Source organism: Lissotriton vulgaris, chromosome 9 (genome assembly GCF_964263255.1).
Source record: "Lissotriton vulgaris chromosome 9, aLisVul1.2, whole genome shotgun sequence".
Lineage (NCBI taxonomy): Eukaryota > Metazoa > Chordata > Amphibia > Caudata > Salamandridae > Lissotriton > Lissotriton vulgaris.
Genome location: NC_141697.1, coordinates 687,769,364 through 687,783,302, shown reverse-complemented (window position 1 = coordinate 687,783,302; position 13,939 = coordinate 687,769,364).

The following is a 13,939-nucleotide window of genomic DNA, read 5'->3' as shown; positions in this document are numbered from 1 at the left end:
CTGATTAGGTGACCCTTCGGGGTGACCAGGGGGCGCGTCACAATTGTGTGCGGCAGCCCCTTCCTCCCCCAACTACCGGGGGGACGGGCTGACCGCCATTATGGCGGCAGGCTCGATGCCGAGCCCGCCTGTTCAATATGGACGGTTACCGCCTAGCCCCCCCCTCCCGTACACTGCCCGATACCCAAAAGGTGGTGGGGGACCCTTCCCTTCCCTTCTCCCCAAACAGCATACAATTCAGACACCGGCCGTATTTATTACAAATTTAATAACATTAAAAAATGATGATTATTTACATTATATACAATATGCAGAAAGTCCAATACATTGATAGGTACAAGGTGTTCATTGAATAACCTTAACATATCTCTAATACATATCCATTCCTATCTTATACTAATTGCTGAACATGATTTACTTTCTGCGTAACCCTGTTAGAGCCTACGGCAAGGTAAATGACTGGCAGCCCCAGATCCCAATCTAAACTTCCCTGCCTCGTTCTGGAGCGATGTTGCGAAGGGGGTCCAGCTTACCGGAGAGATACCTCCCCCGGGCCCCCCCTACGCCCAACCCCTCAACACCATATCGGGACCCTATAATCTTGCGTCCATGCGCCTTTGAGTGCATACACGTGCGGGGTGGCCACCAGGCCGACTAGGGGCGTGGCTCCCCGGCCCCCACACCCATCCAACCTACCGTCTGAAACTGTCCCTTGGAGTTTTATGAGAGAGACTGCAGACTATGCTCACCAATCATGACCTTACCGCCACAGGCCAGCATAGTCGACCGACTATCTGGCCTCCCCCTCTGCTCAGCCCGAAGGTCATGCCCTGCGCCTTGCGCCTTATAGCCATGCTAGAATGTCCTCCATGAATACCTGGTTCTAAGCATGGGCGGAAAATCCGTTTCGCTCGCGGATTTTGCGGATTTTCGGTAAATTCGCAATCCGCGAGATTCGCGAATCTCCCGCAAAATCCGCGAGCAGCGGATTTTATGGCTTGCTCGCACTGTTCGCGTGAGTTCGCGGCTTCCCAGTACAACTTCGCGCCCCGCGAATAAGCGCAAAATTGCAGAAATACGATCTTAGCAAAACTGAAACTACTTACCAGGTTCAAAAGTTCAGGCTCATCATTAGTAGCCATTTCCTGTAGTGCTTCCTGAGGGGCCCCTCCAGAGTTCAGTTGCCAGTTGCAACTATTATGTGACCCTGCTCTGAACCTCAGAATATTTACACATATGCCACAAAGGTCCTGAATTACAGCTAAGGGAGACAAGCAGGAGCCAGGCTGGAAGTTCAAATCCATTAATCAGCCCCTAATTCATTATTGTCAGTTGGGGCAGGGCAGGTGTTGTAACTAATTTTGCAACAATGAAAGCACTTAGCAAGTGCAAAAGATCACTAATCAGGAAGCACTAAGGAAGCAGGTGCCAGCTAAAAAAATATTCTGTGACACATTAATCAGCCCCAAATTAATTCAGGTCACTTGAGGCAGGGAAGGTGTGCTTGATTTGCCACAATAATGTACACTGACTGGACAACCAGAGGGTGCTGTGATGAAACAGAGGGTGGCATGGGTGGGCCAGAGGGTGGCATGAGTAGTCAGAGAGTGGCAGTGGTGACAGAGAGTGGCAGTGATGAAGAAGAGTGTCCCAAACAGGCTGGACACGTAGAAACAACAAGTTCGCGAAACTTGCGACCCGACAGGTAAGTTCGCGTTTTGCGAAATTGTACAAAACCCTCGCGAACTGGCAGAAACCCGCGCGAACACACAAAAAAAAATCCGCAAATTCGCGAGAATTCGCGGATTTTGTGGATTGCGAGTTCGCAAATCCGCAAAATTCGCAAACGCGAGATTCGCAAAATTCGCCCATGCTTACCTGGTTCCCTCTAGCTGAGAGGTGAACCCCATTGCACAAAAAGAACTGGTCGCCCCGGGTGTACCCATGTCCTATTGATCCCAGATTGGGGGTCCTGCACAGCTTTTCTATCTTGTTGTTGATTCTCGTTACCGAGTGATTCAACACCAGTACTGACTCCCCTGCTCTCCACTGAAACCTCGGGATCATGTGAGACCAGACTATGATTGCCTCAGGGCATCTCCTCGCCAGCCATCCCACCTCAGTGAGATGGTCTTCCCCCACCGCCCTACGCGTCATGGGCACCAGGTCGGTACCCCCAAAGTGTAAAATACAGACCGAAGGGGGCTTCTTGCTGTTACGCAGCGTGCGCTCCATCAGGTCCCTGAAATGCTTCATGCGCAAACGGCTCTGCCCATGAAATATCAGGTTTGCCCCCGCTTCTCGTGCCCTAGCTTGAATGCACCTGTAAAGAAATGGGTTAGTCGGCGAACATCTGAGTGCCCGATGATCCAGATGTCCTGTTCTTCCTGGGCCCAGATGTGAGCTTGTGCCATGATGCGTGTTGTGCATTCTTGTACTGAAGATTGTTGGCCTTCTTCGTGGCAGGATGGGGTCGCCTGTGCCATGTGCTCTTGTGCCGCTGATTATTGGCCTCCTGCTGGCAGGATGGCACCGCCTGTGTCTTATAATGACCCACTGCACGCTCCTTTCCCGCGTTGTAGGCTGAAGAAACTGCAAAATCAGAACAGGCGAAAAACAAGCATCAGCTGACCACTCTGTACTTGATCACAGCATATGTAAGCACACGTAGCGTTTATAACAATTTGATTACCATCTTCCTATCCTTTGGACCTCAGTGTCGCTAAGCCCTCTGGCAAATGCGTCAGTGGTGGCCCCTATTCTAAAGGAGTATGACCCAAATGCTGCTGGATCCATGTTGGCCTTCTACATAGCTAGTCCCAAGACCCTCTTGAACTGAAAATTGGTGAGAGGAGTCCCGTTGGCATGAATGAGAAGTAACCCCCGCAGCCACTGGTCGTTGTGACATGAACGCCTCCAGCCTGGAAACTGGGCAGCAGGTGTTGCCCCATGACCTGTGTAGTATTATGCCTTTCCCCCAGTTTTTGATCCGGGGAGTGACATCATAGCGGACTCCTCCCCAGCCTTGACATGTCCCATCTGCAAGCTCCCCTGCCAATCCCTTTTGTTCTTTGCAACCAGTTCCCCCACTCTGAAGGTCCCATAGAAAGCTAAGCAGAACGCTGCTTGGAACATAGTAGCCTCCCAAGGGGAATTACAGTGGTGTTGTAAGGCCTCCATTAAGCCGGACAGAATATGAATCCCTATTGGCCTTCTCTCTCTCCGGGTTGGGCACCCTGCAAACGCTGCCATCCCTTAAGGCAGGGGTCTCCAAACCGGTCCTGGAGGGCCGGATCCATGCCAGATTATTTGGATATCCCCATTGAGATACATGTAGTAATTTTAAAAATCTGGCATGGATCCGGCCCTCCAGGACTGGTTTGGAGACCCCTGCCTTAAGGGCTTGGCACACCATGAAGGTACCTGTTGGATTGCCCCCCCTTTAATTTAGCAAAAAAGGATATGGCTGCGACTTGACGCCAAGCTGCGGCTGCAGGGTGCCCCTCCTCCCTCATGGCCCTTAAATATGAAACTGAGGATCCAGTCTACTGCCACTTTTTCTCCCAATGGTCCCCCAAATAGTGGCAATATGCCCAAAACGCCCCTTCATATACCTTCATGGTCCTTGGTGCTATGCTAGCTGCCAGGAGGTCCGATAACTGGGGGCACCAAGATGCCAAAGATGCTCTGGGAAGGGTGTTGGCATTGTTGCTGCGTCCTGGTGGTGGGACCTGAATACCTGCATCTTAAAACGAGATAAGGCATCAGCTGCATTATTGAGCACCTCTGGCACATGTTTAGCCCTAAACAATGTATTAATTTTCATGCATTACAGTATTATTTCCTTCAGTAGTCGCAATATCATGCTACAATTTGCCCTCTGTGTGTTAATGCACTGTACTATTGCCACATTGTCTGACCAGAATACAACACTTTGGTTTCTCAATTATTCAGGCCAGACTACCAGCACCACTAGGGTGGGAAATAGTTCCCGAAAACTTATGTTGGTTGTTAACCCCTCCTCTACCCACCAGGTTGGCCACCGCTGCGCCATCCAAGCTGAACCTAGGATGGCACCAAACCCCTGTCTTCGGGCGCATCCGTCATTAGCCCCATCTCGGAGCTAGACCTGGTGGGGCTGGGACACACCACCCTCCCATTGAAATCGTGCAGGATTGCCTGCCATATTTGCATGTCCTGTTTGACCTTGCTGCTGAGCCTGGTGTGGTGGCGTTTCTGTTGCAGGCCCGACATTGCCTGTGCGATGGTGCGGGAAAATGGGCGTACCATGGGTATTATTCTGCGAGCAAAATTCAACTGACCCACCTCTTGCTGCAATTGGTGTAGAGTGACCTTCTCTCTTCCCACGCAGAGCTGTAATGCTTTCACAAATGCCTCCACCTTCCCCACTGGCAACCTTGACACCCCTTGTACAGAATCCAATTCTATACCCAGAACTTCTAATGTTGTGCTTGGGCCCCACCGGTTTGTCCTTTGCTAGCAGTACCCCTAGCTCCTACATGAGTGCACAAAACTGTATCAATGCCTCCCTGCAGGTGCCAGAGTCTGGGGGGGGGGGGGGGGCGGGGGGGAGGGGGCAGGAACAAGAAGTCATCCAGGTAATGCAGCACCTTGCTGTGACCCATTGTTTGCGTGAAGACCCACTCTAAAAAGGTGCTAAACTTTTCAAAGTATGCACATGACACTGAGCAGCCCATGGGCATGCATTTGTCTACATAGTACTCCCCTCTGAATTGAAAACCTAACAGGTGGCAGTCCGAAGAATGGACAGGCAACAAACAAATTGTTCTGCATTCTGTCCATCAACTGTTGTTTTTGCATTTGTCACCCCGAGTGGGATGGGTATGCTCAGACGTGAGTCCCATGCTCTCCACACCACTGGAGTCATGCTATCCTGGCTGGAGACGCCTGATAGCCCGAAACCGGTCCTAGGATGCTTGATTCCAGTCCAGGAAAGACATGGCTTGGCAGGTCGGGCTGGACTGTTCCCATGAGGCACAGGGTCAAGGCTGATTTGCATATGGCCATGTCTGAACTGGGGTTGTGTGGAGTGCAAAAAAACGATGGATTTAGGCCCAGATCTCTGTACTGGGGTGAATGTATGACATTGTTCTGCATTCTGTCCAACTGTTGTTTTTGCATTTGTCACCCGAGTGGGATGGGTATGCTCAGACGTGAGTCCCATGCTCTCCACACCACTGGAGTCATGCTATCCTGGCTAAAGACAGCTGATAGCCCGAAACCGGTCCAAGGATGCTTGATTCCGGTCCAGGAAAGACATGGCTTGGCCGTTCGGGCTGGACTGTTCCCATGAGGCACAGGGTCAAGGCTGATTTGCATATGGCCATGTCTGAACTGGGGTTGTGTGGAGTGCAAAAAAACGATGGATTTAGGCCCAGATCTCTGTACTGGGGTGAATGTATGACATTGTTCTGCATTCTGTCCATCAACTGTTGTTTTTGCATTTGTCACCAGAGTGGGATGGGTATGCTCAGACGTGAGTCTCATGCTCTCCACACCACTGGAGTCAAGCTAACCTGGATGAAGACGGCTGATAGCCAGAAACCGGTCCTAGGATGCTTGATTCCGGTCCAGGAAAGACATGGCTTGGCAGTTCGGGCTGGACTGTTCCCATGAGGCACAGGGTCAAGGCTGATTTGCATATGGCCATGTCTGAACTGGGGTTGTGTGGAGTGCAAAAAAACGATGGATTTAGGCCCAGATCTCTGTCCTGGGGTGAATGTATGACATTGTTCTGCATTCTGTCCATCAACTGTTGTTTTTGCATTTGTCACCCAAGTGGGATGGGTATGCTCAGACGTGAGTCCCATGCTCTCCACACCACTGGAGTCATGCTATCCTGGCTAAAGACAGCTGATAGCCCGAAACCGGTCCAAGGATGCTTGATTCCGGTCCAGGAAAGACATGGCTTAGCTGTTAGGGCTGGACTGTTCCCATGAGGCACAGGGTCATGGCTGATTTGCATATGTCCATGTCTGAACTGGGGTTGTGTGGAGTGCAAAAAAACGATGGATTTAGGCCCAGATCTCTGTACTGGGGTGAATGTATGACATTGTTCTGCATTCTGTCCATCAACTGTTGTTTTTGCATTTGTCACCAGAGTGGTATGGGTATGCTCAGACGTGAGTCCCATGCTCTCCACACCACTGGAGTCAAGCTAACCTGGATGAAGACGGCTGATAGCCAGAAACCGGTCCTAGGATGCTTGATTCCAGTCCAGGAAAGACATGGCTTGGCAGTTCGGGCTGGACTGTTCCCATGAGGCACATGGTCAAGGCTGATTTGCATATGGCCATGTCCGAACTGGAATGGTGTGGAGCGCAAAAAAATGATGGATTTAGGCCCAGATCTCTGTACTGGGGTGAATGTATGACATTGTTCTGCATTCTGTCCATCAACTGTTGTTTTTGCATTTGTCACCCCGAGTGGGATGGGTATGCTCAGACGTGAGTCCCATGCTCTCCACACCACTGGAGTCAAGCTATCCTGGCTGAAGACGGCTGATAGCCAGAAACCGGTCCTAGGATGCTTGATTCCGGTCCAGGAAAGACATGGCTTGGCAGTTCGGGCTGGACTGTTCCCATGAGGCACAGGGTCAAGGCTGATTTGCATATAGCCATGTCTGAACTGGGGTGGTGTGGAGTGCAAAAAAATGATGGATTTAGGCCCAGATCTCTGTACTGAGGTGAATGTATGACATTGTTCTGCATTCTGTCCATCAACTGTTGTTTTTGCAGGCAACAAACCGAAGGCAGATTCAATGTCAGATTTAGCCAATAGAGCGCCCAGTCCCACATCCCTGAGGATCTCCACTGCTTGTTCAATAGAGGAGTACTTGATGCTGCATAAGGCACCGTCAATAGCACAATTCAGGGACTGACGCCTGGGGGCCGAAAGATTATGAATTAACCTGTACTTTCTCTGCTCTTTTTTGGGAACCACCCCTAATGGGGAACAGACAAAGTTGTGCATTGGTGGGTCTCTGAATGGGCCAACCACCCTCCCCAGCCTTACTTCCTTTTTAATTTTTGAAGCTGCCACCCCCTAGTGGTCCCTAACTGATACTTCGTTCCTGCAGTGTGATACCCCGGTGTACCCAGGCGCAGGGATCCTGAAACCCTCCATGAACTTTTCCCTTAGGGTTTTTGCCGCGCCTGAAGAGTGGTATTTGCTTAGCCAGGGTATCATTGCACTCATTATCACGGGAGATCTGGCCTTGGTAAGGGACAAGCTTTCAGTCCTGTTTCCTGCCCCCTTTCTTTCTTGTCTTCTTAAAACATTTTTGTTTCAGGGTGGGAGGAGTTGCCACAGAAAGCACATGCATGTCTGAATTTACATGTCCCTGCCGGCCTGTTACATGTGCGTTTGTTAAAATCCCAACAAGCCCCCACCTTCTTTCCCCGGCCCCCTGTCTGCCCCTGTGGGCTTGTTCGAAAGGACTGCCCCCGAAATGTATCTTGCGAATTTCCCCTTGTGTTTTCCTGCGGGCCTGGAAGTGGTTCAGGTGAATGATCATGTCCTGCTGGTTCCAACACAAGGAGGAATCTGAAGCCTTAGTTCTCCTAAACTCTTTGTCATAACCTTTCCACCCTTGATCCCCATATTTATTATGGGCGCACGTGATCCTGTTTTGGTAACATGCCATCTCAGAACCACGCTCTGGAAAACTCTCACACATAACTGCCATATTAGTAGAAAAACCCCTTATCCAGTTCACCAGGTTTTCTTCCACCCTGTACTTTCACAATATGTTTGACCATTCCCTGGCATGAGTCCATTCTGCCTCCGGACCCACTCCCGTCTGTGACCCTCTGCTCCCCCCTCTCTTTCCTGGCTCTCTTACTCCTGGCTCTCTTTCTCCTGGCCATTGGCGGAGAGTAGGGCTTAAGGTGAACTATAGGTCGCCTAGGCCTGCTCCTTGATGCCCCATCCAGCCCCTCAGTTTTCTCCTGTAATTCTGTGATTGCTTGGCCCATCACTGCCGTTTCCCATAATATTTTTTCCATAAATGCCTCCACGCGGGAGGGCTGTTCACCCCGCTTTGCCTTAGGGGCCATTACAAGCTTTAAACACGCCATCAACACTCAATGGAACCTCAGCGGTTACCCTCTGACCCTCGGTCTGGAATACCCAAACCCTTACCTGACAGTTGTAGCGGCCATCAGCCAGCCCCGCACCCACGCAACCGAAGCCACTTCCCATCAGCTAATCTAGTGGGGCAGGTGAGTGAAACTCCAACCCGTTCGGCTCCCGGCGGCAATGGTAATGCGGCTTGCCGGTGCTGCCCCCCAGCAGATCCTGCCAAATAAATGCTTTGCCAGTAAAACCAGTCAAACAGTGTCTGGGCTCCTCCTTTCCTGTGTCTTCTCTTGATTCCTGGAGGACAATCATGAAGGGGAAAAAAGGAGGGAAAACACGCGCTTTCCCGCTCCCTTTAAACCCAAAGTACCCCATTCACAACCACACCAGCCAACCTCTCCCGGTCTCTGTGACCCTGGCCTAACTGTTCGCAATACCACTTGCACACTTTGCTACCAACTGGCAGTGCTTGCTCCCCTCACCCAAAAAAAAAGCGGCTTGCTATTCGTGTTGCGGGCCTTCCCCGGATATTTATCTGTAGCGCTAGCAAAATTTCCCAGCCGCTTTCAGCAGCACTCCCCGGATATTTAACTTCAGTGGTAGCAAAAATTGCCAACAAATCTGCACAAATGCCTCAAACTGTACTACATATACCAGCCGCTATTCAGCAGCATTCAATGCGTACCCAATGTGCGCTTACCCTACCGGGACGCCACCTCCCAGCTGTCAGTCCGCATTGCAAGCTGGTCCTTGGCGGTTCCAATTTCGGAAGACAGCACGCGTTGCCAGTGATCCTGATTCCCTGAGAAGTGCCTCATCATGTTGTGGGCTCTACTGTAGCTGCCGTCTGGGCCGACACCCGCAGCAGCTGACCCGTCCTGTTGCCTCTCCGTCTCTAGTCCTTCTCCCGCTGCATTTGCGCTGCTCGCTGTCCCAACACAAATGCCCAACCTGCAGTTGGGACAAAACAACAGCTGCTTCTCTCCGAACGCGCCAATCTTCCTATCCTGCAGCGGGGACCAAAAAGCAACATCTGCCTTTCTCCACACGGGCTGATCTTTGCACACCTAAAAAAGAAACCAGACAGACTGGCATTGTGTCCAGCAAAGGGGGCAGTGGAGCAAAGAGAAAGCCTCTCCACTCCGCTCCCCCTTTTAACGCCGCAGATGGGGTAGACCAGTTTAAACCGGTCTCCCCCTATGCCGTGAGGACTCCACCCGACCCGGAAGCACTTGGAAGCGCTTCCGGTTCAGGCTGCAATGTACTCTGATTGGGTGACCCCTCGGGAGGCTGGGGGCTGCGTCACTATTGTGTGTGGCAGTCCCTCCCTCCCCCGACTACCGGGGGGGCCGGCGTGACCACCATAATGGCAGCAGGCTCGATGCCAAGCCCGCCTGTTCAAACCCACTCAATATTGTCGCTAGGAATATTGTGTGGGGGGGGGTATGCACCAAAAGCTCAAACCCGGACTGGTTAAGACTTATAAGCAGGGCACCTGGTTTTATGGTATTTATTTTTTGGACATTTCCGTCTGTATTTATCCATATTTATTTTTAGTTTTGTGGGCAAATTAAGCTGACATTAGTATATTTCCACAATTATTTAGCCCATAAATATGCATTCATGCTTGAATGCCTGCCAGGTTCCAATGCTGTGAACATCCGCAGAAGATAAATCAATGCACTTAAATGAAATCATGCCAATGTCAGTATCAACCTTGTGCATTTTTATTGCGATTAAATCCTCTTTGCTAAAATTCCTTTCCTTTTTTGAACCCCCTTACCTATCAATCCACGCAGCTATTGGCCTGGCCGCCATGGCAGACAGTATTTAGAATTACTCAAATAGCAACCCAATTTCCATTTTCATCCACATTTAAAAATTAATACAGATAATAAAATAAATGTTTTCTGTCTGTATTTACCTGTAAAAATCAGTAAAAACGGAAAATAGGGAGCCTTACTAATAAGCCAGTATGAAATTATGTTTTCTGGAAAGCTGGTCCCTATCTGATTTCCTTATTGATGAGTTTTACTCCTCTTTTGAACCTGCTATTCCATCGAAGTTGGCCAGAGCATGCGGAGGCTTGGCTAGTTTCTTTTCTATGAAAACAACGCACTTTAATGCTCAGACATGCTGGTCTGTCCCCTACTTCTTGGTTTCCTTTTGATTACTCTCTAATGATTTTGACATTATATTAATACATTTTTACTGTAATATATTTAATGTAGCAAACAGGGATTCCATTACCAAAATGGATAATTTCCTTGAGGCTTTTCTTCAAAAATCCAAACACACTATACATATTATTTGGGTTGGGGATTTTAGTATAGGCATTTGAAATTTGTCAGACTCTCAGGTTTGTGGTTTTGTTGTAACCAAACTGTAAATGCAACCCATTTTTCTCATTCTGTACATGGGGAAGCCCTTAATAAAGTATTAAGAAAGTTTGATTTAGTCTTTGCGAATGACACCCGCAACCCTGACTTTGCATTAGTTCCTACTTTCATAGGAAGTCATGCGGGCAGCACTATAGACCACAATTGTTGTCCTTTCAATTATTGCCTGACTTGACTGATTTTGAAGTTCTAGGGTGCTGCATAAGTGACCACAATCCATTATACATCACTTTTGACTCCCTCATTAGAAAATCAAAACCTCAGAAAATAGAGAATTTGGAAATCAAATGGCATAGGGGCCTAAAATTAAAATGGAATACAATCGACCCGGTTTCTTTTGATCATATAATAGTTCATCTTTAATGCCCATTATGACTTGGCCAATTGTCGGTATGGGCACTGTGGGGATTCAATACGCTTCTAAAACATCTGTAGGTCTATCTCATATAACCTCACATGAAAAGTCGCTCCAAGAGAACCACTATCCTGTCAGTTGTTCAATGCAGCATGTTCAGTGGCTCACACACAATTGATGACGGCCCTGTAGAACCAATAACAGTTGTGAACTGTGCACTACTATTTTTATCTAAGGCTTCTGCTGTGTGACGTGCTCCTTGCGGTTTGCTCCCTGCTCGGGAGTTACACTTGAATTAATAGATAGCACTGCCGTAAACCATACGAGAGTGGCTCCCAGGGCACTAGTCGTTGACTGCTGAAAGCTTCAGCTAAACTTTGTCAATAAAGTTTTATTCAAATAAAAAAACAGGTTTTTTCTTTCTTTCAAGGTATTTAATTCATACTTTTGAATTCCAACCACGAATTTTGATGAATTACTGTTGTAGTAATATTTTACATCTTCTTCATTTCTCAAACATGAAATAAAATTTCACAATCCATGGAATATCCAATGCATTTCGCCCGTAGGGCTTCATCAGGGAAATCTACAACATGAAGAATATATCTATCACCAATCAATGCTTAATATCGTCTTCCATAACATAAACATAATCTGAAAAAATGCAAATCATTAATGTAGTATTCGAACTCTGGTGCAGGTTAACTATCCAATCTAATGTCTAGCAACTCTGCTATGTACAAGCAATTAAACCTATGGTGTCATGGTTTGACATCACACTACGAGCTTTTATACATAAACTGATGTTCAAATAAAGGGAATCCCACCTGTTTATAATGGATATCGTGGCGGCAGTACGCAGTTGCATGCAAATTAATGGTGTAGATTATTGCTATCAGAATTGGTGCTCGAATTCTGAACTCTGTACAAAATCCCTGCCTGGGTTACTCGCTGTTAATTAGTCGGCTGTTATACTTTCTGAAAGACTAAAACACATCTTTTACTCGCTTATTGGAGTTTGCAATACGAAACCAGCAGTTCTTACTCGGGACGTTTCTAAGTTACGCTCGTTTTCCCCTCTGTGTCTGCAGCGCTCGTTACTTCCACCTCTGCCGGCGGCGTGTGACGTGTTCGCCGGAAGTGTGTCATTATTTAAAGCCCCCGTGTGGTTAAAGAAACAAACGTGTGTTTAACATTGAATACTTTGTAACAGCGTATTAAATCATGTGCGCATAAACATACGTGGGTGGTTGATGCCTAAACGCTAGGTTCTATAATATAAGTACAACACATTGGACTAGATTATGTACGTTGTAAAAATGAAACTAAGAGGTATGCATGCCATAATGCAAGTCTTTCTTTAACAGGTGTCAATATCGAATTTTCATTTACAGGTAACAACTGTATTCTACACTTTCATTAATTCCATGAGGGGCTAAACTCTGTAGGTAAAAAATCCAATGGTTTTCTCGCATGAGTAAAGTTTTTTTATTGTCTTTATCTTCTTTTTTCTCAACAATTTCAAGAATGCAGGCCTTTATTTGATTGATTTGATGTCTTTGTTCCAGAAAGTGTGTGGCCAAAGTCGATTTCATCACCTTTGTTCTAATGTTGCTTTTGTGTTCTGTGAGTCTAGTTTTTAATTTACGTTCCGTATGCCCAATGTACACTTTGCCACAGGGGCATTTAATTAGGTAGATGATGTTTTTGGTGTCACAGGTCCCTGTGACTGTTAGTTTAATTTGGTTACCTTTCATAGGATGCATGATGGTATTGCCTTCCAAGATGTTGTGGCAATTGCTACAATTTCTGCATGGAATGGTTCCTTTATAGATTTATTTGTTCTCTGTGATGGTTGGATGTTTATTGATTTCTCCCAGATTCTTGGCTCGAGTATATGCGAAGACTGGTTCCTCCATAAAGATATTTTGAAAATCTGGTTCGGTTTGTAGCATGGGCCAGTGTTTTTTTTATCGCTTTCTTGACTAAATGACTTACTGTGGAGTATTTACTCACACATGTTATTTTTACATCCTTCTTACTCGGTTTTGGGTTCAACAACATCTCTCTGGATTTCGTATGAGCCCTTTGTTGGGCTGCTTTCAATGTGCTTTCCGGATATCCGCGCTTTTTGAAACGTTGTAAAATGTTTTCTGTTTGCGTCAATGATTCCTGCGGGTTTGAGACGATTCTTTTAACTCGCAATAGTTGGGAGTAGGGTAAATGTTGCTTGAGTGGGCTAGGATGAAAACTCTGATATATCAATAGATTATTGCGGTCTGTTTTTTTAGTATACAGTGTGGTTTCAAGATGGTTGTCTTCTTTCATGATGGTTACATCTAAGTAGTTAATCTGACTGTGGTGAATTTCAGATGTGAATTGGATGCGAGAATCTATCGTATTTAACTGACTGATGTTCTTAATCAAGTTTTCTTTTTCACCTTTCCATAGTATGAATATATAGTCGATATATCTTACATCCATACGTAGTCCTTGTTTCCACTGATCATTATGCAAAATGTGTCTTTGTTCGTATTGGTGCATGAAGATATTCGCATAGGCTGGGGCAGCCGGATTACCCATGGATGTCCCTGACTTCTGGAGATACCAACGTTTGTCACATTCAAAATAGTTATGCATTAAGACAAAATTCAATAACTCCAATAAGAAGATCTTTAGTGGTTCAGCATATTCCATATGGAGCAACGCTTCCTCCACTGCCTCTATTCCCATTACATGCGGTATAGAGGTGTACAATGCTTGCACATCGATCGTACATAGGATAATTTCTTCTTCTGGCGTTAGCTTGATTTCCTTCAGTTTTACTAGAAAATCCGTGGTGTCTTTAACAAATGACTCCATAGTGATCACAAATGGCTGAAAATATTTGTCAATTAGTTTTCCCACCGGTTCATGGACACTTCCACGTGTGGAAACAATGGGTCGGCATGGACCCATTGTTGTCCTGGTGTCCCTACAGCGTGCCCGCAACCTCCTCCCTCGGGTACTAACTGCATTACATGGTATCGGTGTTTAGCCCATTCCTATCTGGGTGCTTGTAACA